General features: G+C 40.5%; 1 long non-coding RNA gene across 1 annotated transcript in view; it reads right to left on the bottom strand.

The window, feature by feature from the left end:
* Window positions 1–20261, bottom strand: part of LOC311045074 — a 155759-nt gene that overhangs the window by 126137 nt on the left and 9361 nt on the right. The window lies entirely within an intron of this gene.

Genomic DNA, 20261 nt, shown 5'->3' with positions numbered 1-20261 from the left:
AACGGGAATGTTGTGTTTGTTTGTTTGTTTTCCTACGCGTCTCTGGGTGGGTGGGTGGGTGGGGTCTCAACTTCCAGAAACTAGAAGTGTCTTTAAAAGCTGTCTTTGTCATCGTGTGACGTTGTTTGTAGCACTGGATGCTACATCTTTCTTCACCCATTTTGTTATCAATCATGTCTTCTTCTGTTTCTTTTAATTTCAAGTTTCAATTGAAGCAACAAAACCTGAAATGTTTTTATTTGTTTGTTTTTTTCGTTGATGCCGGCGAGGATGTGTTGCGGTTGGACTGTTCAGGGCTTTTCCCATGGGGGGGGGGACGGTGACACCACCGCCTGCGTTGTGGCATTGATCCGCGGGGACAAAGACCCACTGTGCTACTCAGTGGAATAGATGGCGTTTAAACCAGCGGTTCTCAAACTTTTCACCCCACAAAATAGTCATATTTGAACTGTGGACCCCCAACCCTTACAAGCACTTGGAATTGTAGCAGTTGAGGCATTACATTTAGTTTGACTCGGTTCCACAGATAAATAAGGTGAAAATAGCTACAAGCTTGTAGATCATCTATTTTCAAAAAAATGTTTGCCTCTGTCTTTGGTAATATTTGACAATTTGGCCAATGTTTGACAATTTCTTATAGTATAGTTTGTGGAATACTTTTGACGCAGTAATGGTCTTATTATTTTTTAGAGGTATTAAAGATATCTTAGAATGTCACTTTGGTGACGAGTGCAGATAGCCTGTATATACACTAATACTGTATGTTGGTTAGTTTACTGCTGAGTGAGAAAACAATGTTGCACATTAATTAAGCTAATCATCTGGGGACCCCCCCTGCGGCCCCCGATCCACAGTTTGATAACCAGTGGTTTAAAAACGCATTCAAATGAATTACAGACGCTTCCCTTGTGAAAAGCCCTTTAATAGCCACACACACACACACACACACACACACACACACAGCCGTCATTGGCCAGGTGATTATAGGACCGGTAGAAGCAGCTGTCGACGTCACCGCAGTGAAAATATCTGGTGACCCGTGAGGGAGAATAGGCTCTGTGCACAGCGGCCATATTGGAAAGAAAATTGGGCCTCTGCCTTACTGCCTTAAAGGACAACTTTGTTTTTTTACAACCAAGGTTCATGTTTTAGCTTGTAATTAAAGTAAATAAAAGATGAGTGTTAAAACATGTTAATTTGCTGCTTTCTATGGTTTTAGCAATTTTTGCAATCTTTCTTACAGTGGGCGGGGGCATTCTGTCCGGTGGCTAAATATGTATTTTTTACACAATAAAAAAGGTCCTGTGGTCTTTGATGGCCAGATGTGAGTTATTGAGGGCTCGAAGAGCTACTGTAAATAATAATGAAGGAATTGCCGGGTTATTGTGTAAAAAAAGACATATTGAGCCACTCGCTAGGGCAGTCTAGAGGCATGGTTCTCAAAGTGGGGTCCGGGGACCCCCAGGGCCCTACATACATCAGCTATTTTCCCCAAATCTTGATATTCTTTGAAAATGTTTGAATATATTTTACATTTTTAACACCACATCTGGAACTCTTTTCAGATGGGGGTCTGCGACCAAATCCGCATTCATTTAGGGGAACTAGACCTGAAAAAGTTTGAGAACCACTGGATTAGAGGTACCACACACTTCTACAAGTCTCCTCCATCTGACTGAACATGATGTGAACTGAGCCTGGAGGTTGTACCAGGGGATGTTGAGCCTGGAGGTTGGACCAGGGGATGTTGAGCCTGGAGGTTGGACCAGGGGATGTTGAGCCTGGAGGTTGAACCAGGGGATGTTGCCTTCAACACCCATCTAGTATCAAGTCATCATGTCATCGCTGTCAAAGGTGGAAACCTTGCATGTCCAAAACCCTGACATGTCACGAAAATGGGGGAAAAAAAACAACCCGTGTTCCAATGGATTCAATGTAGTTATTTAGTCACAAACTCTTGTTAATAGCTTTCGTTGGTTGAATATTTATAGACCCCACAACCACGTTCACTTTTAAAATGTTGTAAAAATAGCCGCGCAGTGAGCTTGGCTGTTTTGGCAACTTTTGCACGGCACAACGAAGGCGATATATGACGATGCAATGTTTCCGCCCGACAGCGATGATGTATTTGACAGGATGAATAAAAGCCCAATGTCATATTTAGAAAACACTATGTAGCGTGCAAATTAAAAGTTATGAATCCCATTTTAGCTGCTTGGGAGGAAGAATCTATAAACTGATGATTAGTTTGAATTTGGAAAGTCATGGAAAAAGTCACGCATCGCTTCATCTCAGTTATCCACTGATTATGACAACTATGCTAACAAGTGGAATGCCTCAAATCACTGTTTTAACATCGTCATCTTAAAACATTCTGTGTAGGGTACAACTACCCCTCTGTTACTATTAGTATGGAAAGGTGTTTGAGTCATGCTAGGATATTTGAGTCTTGGTCGGATGTTTGAGTCATGCTAGGATTTTGAGTCATGCTAGGATGTTTGAGTCATGCTAGGATGTTTGAGTCATCCTAGGATGTTTGAGTCATGCTAGGATGTTTGAGTCTTTGTGGGATGTTTGAGTCTTTGTGGGATGTTTGAGACATGCTAGGATGTTTGAGTCATGCAAGGATGTTTGAGTCATGCAAGGATGTTTGAGTCATGCTAGGATATTTGAGTCATGCTAGGATGTTTGAGTCATGCAAGGATGTTTGAGTCATGCTAGGATGTTTGAGTCATGCTAGGACGTTTGAGTCATGCTAGGATGTTTGAGTCTTTGTGGGATGTTTGAGTCATGCTAGTGTAGCCCCTACAGTCAAATTAGCCAGAACCGGCGTGCAACAGCCCTGCCAATCGGGCTCAGCCCTATTGGCATGACTGGTAACACGTCGGACTGGCGAGTGGGAGCATCGGGTTCCATCCCAGCTCACTGCGTTCCACTACACTAGGATGTTTGAGTCATGGTAGGATGTTTGAGTCATTGTGAGACATTTGAGACAGATCACATTCGTATTTGACTTTGTTCAGCTTGTGAGCGTAGGCAGTACCCAGGTCCCATCGCCATTTTATGCCAGAAAAAAAAGTGAATTCATAAGCAAAAGCAAATAATAATGGTATTAAAAGTTACCAGAGTTTGTGGATGTTGTGGCATGGGGGATATCACATGTAAAAGTGTACATTGTTTGTATATACCTGTCAGTGTGTGTAGAATCTGCACAGATATACACCGTGTATTTGGCCTCAGTTCATAGTTTTGTTGTTGGATTGTACAGCGATGCGCTTGTAACTGTTCTCTGTTTTATAGAAATGGAAGAAATTCAACTTTGAATGAGGACAAATGATTAACTTAAATAAATACATTTATATATGAACTAAATGCTGCAAAGTGCCGTGCTTCAGTGAGTGACTACCTGTACGCACATACACAGGCATAAAAGGGGTTGTAAGTGATATGTTTTTGTTAATATAAGTGCTAAATAGTCCTATATTTCCTATATTAATCATTGCAATCCAGTGTTTGTTCTCCGGCTCTTTAGTAAACAGAACATTCATTTTCATGTCAGGATGCCATTGTTATCCAATCAAGAGAGAGAACATACAGGATACAGGATAAACAAGTGAAATTGGAAGTGATGAAACACAAACACATTTGGAACTGGAACACTATATATTATTGAAGCTGATAAATGATCTTTGTGGAGTTTCTCTTCTGATTGGATAAAATTGGTATCCTGAGCTGAACGTTTTCTGTTTACTAAAGAGATGGAGAGACGATGAGAACCTGATACTGAACAAACACTCTATACAATGATTACTATCACAATATAGAGCTGTGACTTCATCACTCTCAAAATATTCTTCTTTATATCGTCTGACGGGTGGATATGGACCTCATATGTCCAAAACTGTTACTTTTCAGGATTCAAATTCAAAAGCATCAAAAGTAACAGATTTACAAGCTCAAAATGCGTCGCTTCGCAGTACGCCTCGAGCTTGTAGATCTGGTACTTTTGATGCTTTTGTGTAATGCTGTAGTATGATCAAGTGCAGGGCCGGCGCGTCCATACAGGAGACCTAGGCGGCCGCCTAGTGCGGCAGTTTGGAGAGGCGGAAAAAAAGTCTTGAAAAAAATAAATAATAATAATAATAAATTGGTAAAATCAGAATTAAATAACACAACCCTAACCCTAACCCTAACACCAAAATAAAGTAACCGAAGACACAAAAAAAAGTATCACAATCCGCCCAGAACCGCAAAAAAAATCGAGGGTCCCACTGATGGTCCATTGTGGAACCTTGGGCCGTCAACCTTTACTTTATAGAGTGTGGAGCACAGAAGCTGTACTCCAATTAGAAGGCTGAACGTGTCATCCACTGTTTTTGATATACTGAATGCTAAAGATAAGAACGGCAGAATTCTCCAGGCGCTCAACCGAACGCTTGTTTGCATGCAGACCTAGATGTGGAGCGAATTGCCTTCGTGATATATCAGGTCGTATTGTTTTAATATCATTAATTTGCTGTTCTTTTATTCACATAGTATAAAGGGAGTCTCCCTTGTTTGTCAATAAAGATGCCTTGCGCATGTGAACGGTAATTTCTGTGTATGTCGTCTATAAACTGGACTTTAGGGTTCATTGAACCAAGAGTGACAGGTCTGACACGGCACATCAGCTGGTGACCCCGACCGTGACCGACGACCGCTGGATCCATAAGATCCAAACAACAATTCGCCCATACACTATGTGCTACAATTCCTTGGGGCCCCAGGAAGGGTACACGCGGTGCTATATGTGAATTGTATTATACCAAATTTAGGTCAATTGTTAAAGATAATGTGTAAATATGATTGCATGCATGTGAAGTCACCACTGAACAGCAGATTGAATGACCTTTGTGTATTAATACTTAGGCTCTGTACTTCCTATACCCCATGATGTCCCGTTAGTGGCTGGGTGGACCGAGTCGACCCTCCCAGCATCTGTCTCTCTGTATTCTATGATCCTATAGTTTACTGAGACAATACATTGTCTCTCTGTATTCTATATTTCTATAGACACCATTCTGTACTTCTATGAGACACTACACTAGCTGCCTTTGCACGGCTCTCTAAATCGCAAACTACGCCGGGTTCATGGGAAAAGATAGCACCTAGCCTAAATGTATCTTGTATGTTTCGTCTTGTATGTTTTGTCTTGTATGTTCCGACGTCCGACCGAGAAGGTTTAGACTGGTAGTGCAGTCTTGACAAAAACTAAACACTTAGACTGACAGTGCGGTCTTGACAAAAACGATACACTGTGTCTTGTATGTAGCGACGTCCGACCGAGAAGGTCTAGACTGACAGTGACAGTCTTGAAAAAAACGAACACTGCGACCGGTTTAGACTATTAGTGCAGTCTTGAAAAAATATATATACACTATGACCGAAAGGTCTAGACTGACAGTGCAGTCTTGACAAAAACTATACACTGTGCTTCAACGTCCGACCGAGAAGGTTTAGACTGGTAGTGCAGTCTTGACAAAAACTAAACACTTAGACTGACAGTGCGGTCTTGACAAAAACGATACACTGTGTTTTGACGTTGAAAGGCTGGCTCTGCAGCCTAGGGATGACCCCTAAATGGTACCACAGTGTGTCTTGTATGTTGTCCCTATATGTATGTCATCCGAATGAATGAAGGCCTCTGTAAGTCCTGTTTGTTTTTTTTTGTTTTTTAAGGAGTTGGTCTTTATATGTATGTTTTGACGTCAGAGACGTGTAGGCTGAAGGCGGAATTGGTCAAGAACAGATACCTTCTGTCATTGTTAAGTGTACATGTTTGTATCTACTGTAAGCAGGAAGTGTGCTGCTGTAGAACGCCTGACCAGTGTGACTGACCGTGTGACTGCTGCAGCTGAATGTGTGTCCCACTTCGGGGTAAGTGTTAGAGGTGAATGCATTTGGAATTGTGAGTATGAATGACAGGCGCACCCACTCTATTTATTAGGACCGTGGTTCAACTTATTTCATATATGCCCCTCGATCGCGTGCCGTTCCTGGGTCCATATATGTAATTGGGTTGGACACAAATCATATAGTTCTGCTTAAGTGACTTCTGATTCTGGTTACTATGGTGCATTCACAAGTGCATGGCTTTGTACCATTTTGAGTCTGACTCAATGGAGCACAGTGATTTACTTCTGAGTGAACGGTGTGAAGGCCTGAGGACGTAGGAGACACTAGGGGAATATTTTCCAGGGGGAGTGAGAGAGAGAAAGAAACTTAGTAATACCCCACATTCACGTACTGTAAGGTACATCCTTGACACCTGCTACTGTTTTTTTCCTGAATTAAAATATTTGAGTTATATTGAAGCAGGTACCCCTGAGAATTTACATACTGCAGTTATCCAACGGCAGGTTGACCAGTACTTTCAAAGTAAAAAAAAATAGGAGAACACAGTCAATGAATTACAAAAGGCAGCCATGCATACAGCTCAGCCATTTGGAAATTGCCGATCTACAAGCTCACCAGCCCTTCCATCTGGAGCACTTCGAGCTTGTAGATCTGCTATTTTCAGGGGGAAATTGTGCATGTCAGGTATGAGAAATTGTGATCGGGGACAGGCTGCTTATTTTACTTTTCTAACTGTGGGTTTTCACTCCACTCTGATACCAGCGTTTGTTTTTGGTACTTTGACCCAAGTACATGTAAGTGAGTGTGGTCTGCTCCGTGAGCACTTTTGTTTAGTGATTTTGTTCTATTTAGGAATGCAAACAAGGAAGATAACACATGGGGCTCAGTGTTGGAAGGTCACAAAGTACATCTACTCAAGTGCCCTACTTGAGTACATTTGAGGTTTTCCATTTGTACTGCACTAGAGTAGTTCCAGTTGTCAATACTTTTACTTATACTCGACTACATTTCAGAGGCCAATGTTGTACATCTACTCCAGTATAATTACTGGGAACCTTGGATATTTAGGACTCATTGCAAATTTAGAATGCTGGACCTGTGCTTGCAGGAGAGTACCTCCACATGGCAACGTTGATGCTCTTGATTGGGTGAAACAGCTAACTAGGGACTGTAACCCGTAAGATTAGAAGATTGGAGTCAGTTATTTTGAAAAAAAAAAAAAAAAAGGCGAGGAGAGAAATATGACCATCAAATAAATTAGTTTCTTCAGAAAATTCTGCACAAATAAAGAAAACAGTATAGCTTCCACTAAGTGAAGTGGATAATTTCAAGAATGTAAGAGGGCAGAAAGCCAAAACGCTTATACATTGAACTCTTAATTCCTTGTTTCATTGGCACGGCCAAGCTGCTTAACTTACAGTGGAGAGTGACATTTTGGAGTGCGGTGATCATAAAACATTGGTTGTTATAGACCAAACACAGATAGCACGCACACATGAAGGCCTAGAGCAGAACAGAGGCCTTACTGACATCACATTTGCCACGTTTCACCGATTTGCCACACAGACTGCACTATCAAATTACATTCAAGTTCCACAGACACAGTGCCTGTAGGCATTCCACACATTAATATAAGTGCCATATTCCCAAAATGGACCTTCACAGAAGTTAGAGATGTATTGATTCCACATTCGACGCTAACTTGCAACATGAATGGCAGAGGTTCACTTCCAGCTATGACCTGATGGAACATGGAACTGTACTATGTGCTACAAGTGAAACACCACAAACTTAAACCATCGTTCTAGACATGACGTAGAGGGCCAGCAATAGATACAAGCTGATACGTGTATGAAACTCACTTCTGATGCCACCTATGGGGAACAGACATCCAGCCTTGGGGAAGCTTGGGTTGCTCAGACTTTGAACGTTTCAGAAACTTTACATCAGTTCACTACTATTCTATGGTCACGGACACATGACCTCTCGTCTCTTCAGCCAGTGGAATATACGCAGCTGGGGTTGACCTCTTGCCTGCTCTCTGTTGTTATGGCCTCGACATGTGCAAACACATACATTTCTATCGATCTGGAGAGGACACAACACGATTTATGTTTATAAGTGACAATAGAGACACGCACACCAGAGCTATCAATGCTTGGCCGTATCGTTATCTATAACACAATTCGGTCTGTTATGAAATTACACAACTATATGACAAAAAATTGATCCCAACTTTGATTAGTGGGTAGTGTCAGAAGATTAAATTATAACATATTTATAGTAAGTGAATAGTACAGCTGAGGCAGTGTTAATTAGACGTCATGGACCGAGATTACTTCAATAATGTAATAAGTGAAAAAAACAACCCTGTTAAGGGAGGTCCAGTGACAAGTGACAAACTGTTGGAATGTGTAGTGAAATAGAATGCCACAATCAATTTTTTTTTGTTGTTTCAAAATTAAACTAAAAGTATGCAGGACTTAAATGAAATGCTTATCTGAATTAGTTACGTGAATTGAAAGGTAGTTGATTTCTGTTGCACTTGAGTTAGGCTGTGTTGTCGAGAGGCTCACGAGCACTTTGGGTGATGCTTGGCAGAACATTTATGACTACAGACAGTAGCTGCACGGTCCACGGCCTCTGAAGGGTGCACACTTCGGGGTGGTGTACGTGTTGGCTTCTGTCATGCTATTTTGTTGTGTTTAACCGAAAGCGAAACTATGTGTGTGTGTGTGTGTGTGTGTGCTGCTCAGAATATCTCCCTGGTATGGTAATGGTCAGTGCGTTTGGGGTACATTATGAGAACATGCCGGGTGTTGGTTGCAGAGTGGATAGCAAATGTATAGTATAATTGCCTGACATTTGCCTTGCAGTTTGTTGCCAGTTGCGGTGGACTGGCTGAAACCTAAACTATCTTCAAAAGAGGTCATACTTTACATCATCGATTGTGGCGCAAAATGTATCCAATTACTTTGCTGATCATTGACCTAACTTTTATTCCTATTGCCATGATAACACTGATTGACCAAGGTGTGATTAAGGTTGGTTATGTTGTGGTTAACCTTCCATTTCTCTAAAGCAGGTCGACTGCTTGCAGGAGAGACTTATACACTTCTGCTGTCATTAACCTTCCATTTCTCTGAAACAGGTCATTGGTTGCAGAAGAGAATTGTACAATTTTGTACAGCCCGAGAATGAGGTCAATTGACCTGTGCAAAAGGCACAGGAAAGGTGTTTTGTTGTGTTTCCGATTCCATTTTGTCAAGGTAAAGGAGGGTGGCATCCTGGCCTCTGCACATTCCTATGCTGTGTGCCCTGCCGGGTGGCAGGTCAAGGAGGGTTATAGTATGTTTACATTTTTTTATATATAAATATTTATGTTATGTATCGCCATGCATAGATATCTATATAGATATATGGTTGACATTTTTACATTTTTTTTTTATATATAAATATTTATGTTATGTATCGCCATGCATAGATATCTATATAGATATATGGTTTACATTTTTTATATATATATATATATATACTTATGTGATGTCTCGCCATGCATGGGTATGTATATAAATATATGGCCCTCTCCCCAATCAACAACTACACACACTCTCACAATCACACCACATAACATTATATTGCCACCTGGGCCCCCATGCTGAACTTGACGAAGAACACCCCTGCACGATATCTGCGCCCCGACTTTTGACCTCAAGGAGGGTACGGATCTGACTGGCGCTTGGGGTTTGGGGTCCCTGTGTATAATACGGGGGGGGGCCTAGTCTTGGACTCTGTCGGAACCTCCTCCTCCGGGCTCGGAAAAGTGACCACCTCAACCGGAGGAATTGGAGAAGAAGAAACCAAAATGCAAAAATAAAAAAAATAATATTACACACTTTAGAAGAGTTGCTTGTAAAGGAAAACTCAGTGGGAGTGCCCCACTGAGGGAACCTAAGTTTAGCTATACACTTGTTGGATGCAAATGATGTACTGTAATTGTCCCCAATAAGAGCTCATGTCCAGATGGTAGGTTTGGGACTGCCCCAGCCTAGTTCAGAGTTTCCCCTTCAAAGAAAAGGGTTTTCCTCGGCTCACATGACTCAAAAAAAAAAGAAAAAAATGGGACCTGAATTTTTTAAACATGCAATATGTTATGCTATAAAGTAATTGATATAAAATACTGTTCACATTTAGGTGTTGTGGGTACTAAATTCGTACCCAAGGAGGGGTTGATGGTCCATTGTGGAACCTTGGGCCGTCAACCTTTACTTTATAGAGTGTGGAGCACAGAAGCTGTACTCCAATTAGAAGGCTGAACGTGTCATCCACTGTTTTTGATATACTGAATGCTAAAGATAAGAACGGCAGAATTCTCCAGGCGCTCAACCGAACGCTTGTTTGCATGCAGACCTAGATGTGGAGCGAATTGCCTTTGTGATATATCAGGTCGTATTGTTTTAATATCATTAATTTGCTGTTCTTTTATTCACATAGTATAAAGGGAGTCTCCCTTGTTTGTCAATAAAGATGCCTTGCGCATGTGAACGGTAATTTCTGTGTATGTCGTCTATAAACTGGACTTTAGGGTTCATTGAACCAAGAGTGACAGGTCTGACACGGCACATCACCACGCACGCGCGCGGGGACGCATCACAGGAATTCGCCTAGAGCGCCGATCAGCCCTCCACCGGCCCTGATCATTTAACTTTGTGAGTTTTTTCCTAAATGAATGCCCTACTTGATCATGCAGTGTCACACAAAAGCATCAAAAGTAGCAGATCTACAAGCTCGAAACGTGGCGCGATTTGAGCATGTAGATCTGCTACTTTTGATATTTTTTAATTTGAATCCTGAAAAGTAACAGTTCTGGACATATGAGGTTTCTACCCGACAGAGACGATGTAGTATACACACCTTTTGTGAGTAATTAACTATAAGGTCTAATTGGACTGTAACATCATGGGTTTGATGATGTTCCATATTGTCTGAATCAGCTTTGTTTGTGTTCGTTTACGTGCTAAAAGAGTGACTTTGAGAGATGTTTTGAATTATCACTTTCTAATGAATGGAGCAATTATTCTCTTGTCATGTCCTTTATGTGATAGAAGCTTCTAAAACATGTGACAACAAGCTCTCTCTCTCTCTCTCTCTCTCTCTCTCTCTCTCTCTCTCTCTCTCTCTCTCTCTCTCTCTCTCTCTCTCTCTCTCTCTCTCTCTCTCTCTCTCTCTCTCTATGAGTGAATCAGGAAGTGAAATCTATGTTAGGGGAGTTTCCAGTGGGAAGATTCAACACCCCCCACACACACACACACACACACACACACACACACACAAAACAGTGAGTTTTGCGTGTGTGTCTCTCTGTCTGTTTCAACTTTTAACATCAGATTTAAAGTGTCCTTATTGCCATGAGCAACACGTTGACATTACCAACAAGAGTCAAATAAAACAAACAATAAATAAATACATAATTATGTACAGTCTGTGAGGTTGTTGACATCAACATGTCTCTCTAGTAACTGATGATGATTAATAAAAGAATAATTCTGATTGGCTGCTGAGTGAATCAGGAAGTGAAATTCAAGTTTGAGTTTCCAGTCAGAGGCTTCAGTGGTGAGTTCAACCGCACACGCGCACACACACACACACACACACACACACACACACACACACACACACACACACACACACACACACACACACACACACACACACACACACACACACACACTCTCATGTGACACTTTGATCACATGACTAGTGTGTTTTTAAAGACATTAGATGGTCTGAACACACACACACACACACACACACACACACACCTCTCATGTGACACTATATGATCACGTGACGTGATGGTTTCATCAGTGAGATGTAATGAGGCTTGGATTGATGTTTAATGAACATGAACAGCATTTTACTAGCAACGCTGAACACACACACACACACACACACACACACACACACACACACACACACACCATCAGTCAGATGTAATGAGGCTTGGATTAGAGGAGCGTCTGTGAGTTCAGTTAACAGAGGTTCCCGGTTTGATTCCTGACTCCTCCTGGCTTCATGTTGAAGTGTCCTTGAGCAAGGCACTGAACCCCTAACTGCTTCTGATGAGCAGGTTGGAGGAAAGCCTGGTATTCATTCTAAAACTGAGCCTATGATCCGGTTTAGAAAAAAAAAAAGGGGGGGGGGGGGCTGTTCCGGTGATTGGTTCCGGTTGGTGTCGCATTGTTTTTGTTCCCCACATAATGTGAATCAGTTTGTTTAGTCTCACTAGTCACGCTACGAGTTAGAATAAAAGATGAACATACCAAACCATTATTATACCAAAAGAAACTAAACGATTATACCAAACTAAACAAGTTTTAAACTAGGGGAATCATTTTGGAGGCGCACGGCGCTGGAGGTTCCGGTCGTGGGTTCCGGCCGCCTGATGACGTAAAGTTATTTCCACTCCAGACCGGACCAGAAACCTGAAAATGGTATTTGATCCCAGGCTACCTTTAACCACTCTGATGCTCCAACATGTCACCTTTGACCTTTGACCAAGAAGATGTGGTTGAGTTAGGACATTGGTTCTCAAAGTGGGGTCCGGGGACGCCCAGGGGTCCTTGAGGGAGTCCCAGGGGGTCCCCAGCTAAATGATGGATAAGAACCAAATGGACCCTTATGGGTCTGTAACTCTGAGAGTGCACAAATGGAACCAAATGGACCCGTTAGGGTCCATTTGGTTCCATTTGTGCACACTCAGAGTTACATTAACATTGATTTTACAATATAATTTGGGGTCCCAGAGATATAAATGCCATTAAATGGGGGTCCGTAGCCTAAAAATGCATGTAAAACTGGAGGCCCTTGTAATGAAAATGGTTGAGAATCACTGCTAAAGCCGTAAAAATCTTCTCTTATGGGGGTTCTTGGAAATATCTTTTCAAATGAGGGTCCGCGGGCTAATATGTGACAATTTGGGGGTCCTTGACATGAAAAAGTTTGAGAACCACTGAGTTAGGAGGTCAAAGGTGACTCCTTTGTGTGAGAATGTAGAACACCTTAGCTTATACATTAGTCAAAGTAAATGAATAGACTAAATATACTTTTACTGCACAGCCTTCCAATCCAATGGTCTCTGAGTTGTGTCCATATGAAGTGTTAAACACTGTGTAACACTGCTGTAGAACCATATGTGTGACATTCAGTTTATTTGGTGAGACTATTCTCTTACCAGACCTGAACAGTGTTTGTGTAAAGTTTGGTGTGGATTGGAACCCCCCACCCGTTGCCCTCCAACAGCAACTACATGGGAAACATGATTTATTTTATTCATATTTTAAATAATCTGTAATCACTTCAATCTGAAGTGATGAACTTTAACCTTTAGCCTCCCATCATGTCTCATCTGAAAGCTTTTAATGAATTATAACATTTTACATTATTTATTTCTTTCTTGTGTTTCTCTTCAACAGAATCAGAATCATCTTTATTGTCACATCACAGGTTAAAGGTGAAGAAGTGGGTGGAATTATTTTTTGTGCAGCTCCATCGTTTTAGTTATTTTCAGAAAGAGAAAGAAAAGAAGACGGGGGGGGGGGGGGGGGGCAAGGAGAGAATAAAAGATGAATTAAAGAAAGATATTTTACATACTGTATATACATGAGGAGACATAAGGTGCATAAGGTACAGTATATACATGAGGAGACATAAGGTGCATAAGGTACAGTATATACATGAGGAGACATAAGGTGCATAAGGTACCGTATGTACATGAGGTTAGACATAAGGTACAGTATGTACATGAGGTTAGACATAAGGTACGTATGTACATGAGGAGACATAAGGTGCATAAGGTACAGTATGTACATGAGGTTAGACATAAGGTACAGTATGTACATGAGGAGACATAAGGTGCATAAGGTACAGTATGTACATGAGGAGACTTAGGGTGCATAAGGTACAGTATGTACATGAGGAGACATAAGGTGCATAAGGTACAGTATATACATGAGGAGACATAAGGTGCATAAGGTACAGTATGTACATGAAGTTAGACATAAGGTGCATAAGGTACAGTATGTACATGAGGTTAGACATAAGGTGCATAAGGTACAGTATGTACATGAGGTTAGACATAAGGTGCATAAGGTACAGTATGTACATGAAGTTAGACATAAGGTGCATAAGGTACAGTATGTACATGAAGTTAGACATAAGGTGCATAAGCAGCAGCTATATACCATATATGATTATGTGCAATAATCCAGTCGTCTTTCTGGAAACAGATGATGCAACATCATATCTTTAATCTCATTGGCTGATTCTTCTGAACTAAAGAACGAGTCCTCCTTCATTCTCTTTCAGACTCCAGAACTTCTCTTTCAGTAAACATCTGTTTATTCTGATCTGTTTATTCTCACCTGTTTATTCTGATCTGTTTATTCTCATCTGTTTATTCTGATCTGTTTATTCTCATCTGTTTATTCTGATCTGTTTATTCTCATCTGTTTATTCTCATCTGTTTATTCTGATCTGTTTATTCTGATCTGTTTATTCTGATCTGTTTATTCTCATCTGTTTATTCTCATCTGTTTATTCTGATCTGTTTATTCTCATCTGTTTATTCTGATCTGTTTATTCTCATCTGTTTATTCTGATCCGTTTATTCTGATCTGTTTATTCTCATCTGTTTATTCTCATCTGTTTATTCTCATCTGTTTATTCTCATCTGTTTATTCTGATCTGTTTATTCTGATCTGTTTATTCTGATCTGTTTATTCTCATCTGTTTATTCTCATCTGTTTATTCTGATCTGTTTATTCTCATCTGTTTATTCTGATCTGTTTATTCTCATCTGTTTATTCTCATCTGTTTATTCTGATCTGTTTATTCTCATCTGTTTATTCTGATCTGTTTATTCTGATCTGTTTATTCTCATCTGTTTATTCTCATCTGTTTATTCTGATCTGTTTATTCTCATCTGTTTATTCTGATCTGTTTATTCTCATCTGTTTATTCTCATCTGTTTATTCTCATCTGTTTATTCTGATCTGTTTATTCTCATCTGTTTATTCTGATCCGTTTATTCTCATCTATTAAATTCAGTTCAGTTTTGATCAGTGATGATGAAGATTACATCCACCCTCCTCATCCTCTCCTCTGTACTTCATGTCAAAGCGATCCCAGGAAGTAAGTACATTATATTTATGTTATCATATAATATATACATTTATATGTACTGTTATTATATAAAACCAAATATGAACAATGCACAATACAAACAAATGACATGCGCATACGCACGCACGCACGAACGCACGCGCGCACACACACACACACACACACACACACACACTCCTTTTACTACCTGTATATACTGTACAATATTGAATCAGTGTGAATAAAACATTTGACAGGAAGCTACTTTTAACATCCAACCTTTCACTTCATATAAGAACCAAACATGATTGTTTAACATGATGATTATGTGTTATTGTCACTGTGAAGAAGTTTGTTGTTTAACGTCATCTTTGTTTTATTTCCAGTGTTCCATGAGGACATTCTAGTCTTTAGCTGTTCAGACACAGTTAAAGACTCATATAAAGAGTGGATGTTTGCACTGGATGGTGAAGTGTTGTACGCAGACTTCAACAAAGGGAAGACGGTGGAGCCTCAGCCTCCATTTGTAGATCATATCACCTCCACAGGAGCTTATGATGTAGCTTTGGGTAAGCAGTACTTCTGCAAAGCCAACCTGGACACCGTTCGCACTGCCTTGAAGAAACCACCAGTGAAAGGTACATGAATACTATGAACACAATAGTTATTAACTAAAACGTTGAATATTCACACACACACACACACACACACACACACACACACACACACACACACACACACACACACACACACACACACACACACACACACACACACCTTTACTTATTTATTTGGATTTTCAATATAAAGACATGAATTATGTCAAAATCTAAGATAATATGATTATACAACAGTTACCATCAAAATAAAACATATCAGAATGTATTCATATTGTGAGGCATTTCTCTCTCAAAATAACAACCTTTTTGCGAGTGTTATCTCTGTTATCCTGGAAATACATGATGGGGTCTGACTGACTGACAGACAGACAGACATACAGACAGACAAACAGACAGACAGACAGACAGACAGACAGACAGACAGACAGACAGACAGACAGACAGACAGACAGACAGACACTTTAGCTTAAGTAAAACATTTGAGTACTTCTTCCACCACTGATGGATGGTAGGGTGTGTTGTTAATGTTGTTTTATGGTCGGTTAATGAATTAATGAATTAGTTAATTAATTAATTGATTAATACAAAACATTCGCACATGAGTCGCGCACGCATGTGGTGCGCATAACAGGTGCGGGGGGGCGGGGGTACAGTTTATGCCCGGTCAACATTAGATTCCAGCAGCTAGACAGACAGACAGACAGACAGACAGACAGACAGACAGACAGACAGACAGACAGATGCACTAGACAACTGGACACAGAGAAACAAAACCTAAAACATTTTAATGCCAGATTTCACATCCTGAACCTATTGTAGACTTTATGTAGAGACATATTTGGCTGATGGGGGGCAGTTAGCCTAGTGTTGATATTATACAGATGAATAAAACTGAACATTAATGACATTTTTCATTGTCGACTACTTCCAGATGGATATGTGTTCTATGAGACTCACCGCTGTGTGTATAACTCCAGTGAGCTGAAGGACATACAGTACATATACACATGGAATTTCGATGGTGATGAGATCATCAGGTGGGACAGTAGAGTAGATCAGTGGGTTGGATACACTGAGTATGGTGTGAAGAACGCAGAGCGCGGCAATAAAGATCCTAGAGAACTGGCTAGGATGAGATCAAACCGAGAGGCATTCTGCAAACTCAACATTGAGCTCTACTACTCCTCTGTTCTGAACAAGAGAGGTGAGCTGATCTCAGAGCAGCACTCAACACTCATCACCTCATAAACTATAACATGAAATCACATGATTCTATTCAGAGATGATTAATGGTGCTAATATTGATCATATAATAATTATTACATATTTCTTTATCTGCTGAGAAACATTTCAGATCCTCTTGATTTATACTGTAACAGGCTGTCACGCAGTGGAAATAGCAGATCTACAAGCTCACAACATGTGGTGTCACCATCGTACAGTAGTATAAATGAAACATAGATCTATAGGCTATGAGCGTTTTCACCTACATATAATGACCTGCCTAAAACAAAGACACCAGGATTAATGTTTTTAAATTATTGTTAAAAATAACCATGCAGGCTAAAACACACCTCTATACACTTCATTTCACCACCTGATTTTATATTTTAATTATTGTCTTAACTAGTTTGTTTTGTATGTTTTTAATCACAATATTTTACAGGATTATGTGTATTGTTTTGTTTGTTTATTAAGCTTGGTTTATTGTTGTTTATGTAAAGCACTGTGTAACTGTGAATTATTTAATATGTTTAAATTATATTATATAAATGCATTCTACGTTGTAGAAAACTGTAGACTATTGTAGAATCTACAGTACTCTGGTGCCATCTGGTGGCCAAACACTGACATTTACAGTTATAATTTACAATGTAGGCATTTATCAGACGCTCTTAATCCAGAGTGATTTACAGTAAGTAAGGAAAACATGAGGTAATGCATCAAATGCATAGAAATAGTAATCTAGGATCATATGTAAACCAATAACCTATCATCAGTCTAACTCTAAACAGTATAATATCAAACAAATAAATAATATGTACATTGAAACTATCCAAATTATAGGATGCCAGGTTGAACCTGGCATCTGTCTACATAATATGCTATCTAAATGATCTAAATTACATTTTAACCTTTGAATAAGACTGCAAGGTCGCCAAGGCTAGGTCAAGAAGGGAGAAGAGTCTAGGACGTGTGGAGCGTTGTCCAGAGTGTTTTAGAGAAGAGAGAAGAGTCTAGGACAGCGGTGTCAAACTCGCGGCCCGCGGGCGTTTTGCGGCCCACGGAAAGGTCCGTGGCGGCCCAGGAAATACTTTTAAAAATAGTAAATTGATACTACATCTAACAGACAGAGTCGCATTTTGCACTCACTTGCTGTGCGCGGCCAAGCAGCTCTCCCCCACACGCTGCTACTTGGCTGAGTACCTCTGATGGCCCTGCCATTGTCTCCCCAGCTGTGGAATGTTGTGGCTGATTGGCTCGTTAAGAGTCTATTCAACTACTAGTCGAATAGTAATGGCTATAGGCTACTCTTTGATCCTCACACAGGAGTCAGCACAGCACGGACATGCATTCTCTCTCTCTCTCTCTCTCTCTCTCTCTCTCTCTCTCTCTCTCTCTCTCTCTCTCTCCGCACACACACACACACACACACACACACACACACACACACACACACAAACGTAGTGCAGTGTTATGAAAACTGAGTTTGTTCAAGCAAAGAGATGTCAGGTGTCTGGGAGCAGCAAGTGATTTAGATGAATTTTCATGCTGGCTACACCATGTAAATTTGATATTTTTGAAAATATAATAATGGTAATAGCCTAGGTAGTTTAAATGTATCAAAGCTGCTTCTTTTATTTCTCAGGAGCTTGCCCAGTTAAATCCTCATCAGTATTAATTGAACTCAGAGCGTATTTAAATTCAATCTGGGAAAGCATCTGTGTCATTTTAAGATTTATTTGGCTATTCAAAAATAGCAGATATCCAAGCTCATAGTTCGGCACTATGAGCTTGTAGATCTGCTATTTTTGTAAATGTAAATAATTAAAGTAGCTAATCTTCATAAAACATTTTTTAAAGTGATATACTGTAGATAGCAGTGACTGAGATGTAGTGGAGTAGAAAGTTCTGGAAATTGGAAATACTCTAGTAAAGTAAAACTACATCAAATCTGTACTTAGGTACAGTACTTGAGTAAATGTAATTAGTTACTTTACACCACTGTTCTATAAATGTAATTATTTAACCACCCACACATTACCAGGTATTGTTTAACTTCAAATTTAATTATTCTACTTAAAATGGTTTATAATAATAATAATAATAATAATAATAATAATAATAATAAGGGTAATTATTACTCTCCGCCAGGAGAGTATTGTTATCACTGCGTTTTCACTTTCTAAACATGACACACCGATTGGTCAAGCCTCACGTGACACGTGAAATACTGTGATCTGATTGGCTAGTGACGACATGATGCCTATATATACATGGCATCATTTTGACAGTGTCTCCGCCACTGTCAAAATGAGGTAAGACGGGGGTTACATGGCGGCTTTCCGACATGTCGCCTTTCCGACGTTAACGAACCCTATACCTAAACCTCACCCTAACCCTAACCGCACGCGGAAGCCACTAGTCGGAGTGGCGAGATGTCGGCGTGGAAGACGGTTACCTAAGACGGGAACCATGAAATGGCTGCATGGCTGATACATAATTGGCAGATAGGACAGATAGGACATTTATATAGACAAGAGGGATATGACACTTACACAGACAGGACGGACAGTGTACAGACAGGACGGATAGGACACTTATACAGACAGGACGGATAGGACACTTATACAGACAGGACGGATCGGACACTTACACAGACAGGACGGATAGGACACTTACACAGACAGGACGGATAGGACACTTACATAGACAGGACGGATAGGACACTTATACAGACCTTCGCGACCTTCGAACCAACACAAGTCTTCTGGCGGAGAGTTGTGCTCCGAGGAGCACTTTTTCTAGTTATTATTATTATTATTATTACCCTTATTATTATTATTATTGTTGTTACAAATTGCATTGTTTGTTTTCTTGCCCGGACACCAAAATACGCTCCACACGTCCTAGACTCTAGGACGTGTGGAGCGTTGTCCAGGGTGTTTTAGAGAAGAGAGAAGAGTCTAGGACGTGTGGAGCGTTGTCCAGAGTGTTTTAGAGAAGAGAGAAGAGTCTAGGACGTGTGGAGCGTTGTCCAGAGTGTTTTAGAGAAGAGAGAAGAGTCTAGGACGTGTGGAGCGTTGTCCAGAGTGTTTTAGAGAAGAGAGAAGAGTCTAGGACGTGTGGAGCGTTGTCCAGGGTGTTTTAGAGAAGAGAGAAGAGTCTAGGATGTGTGGAGCGTTGTCCAGAGTGTTTTAGATAAGAGAGAAGAGTCTAGGACGTGTGGAGCGTTGTCCAGGGTGTTTTAGAGAAAGGAGAAGAGTCTAGGACATGAGGAGCGTTGTCCAGGGTGTTTTAGAGAAAGGAGAAGAGTCTAGGACGTGAGGAGTGTTGTCCAGAGTGTTTTAGAGAAGAGAGAAG

Source organism: Gymnoscopelus microlampas (genome assembly GCF_963454915.1).
Source record: "Gymnoscopelus microlampas genome assembly, chromosome: 1".
NCBI classification, from domain to species: domain Eukaryota; kingdom Metazoa; phylum Chordata; class Actinopteri; order Myctophiformes; family Myctophidae; genus Gymnoscopelus; species Gymnoscopelus microlampas.
Note: the sequence above shows the minus strand (reverse complement) of the source record. Positions and strands in the feature narration are given on the sequence as shown.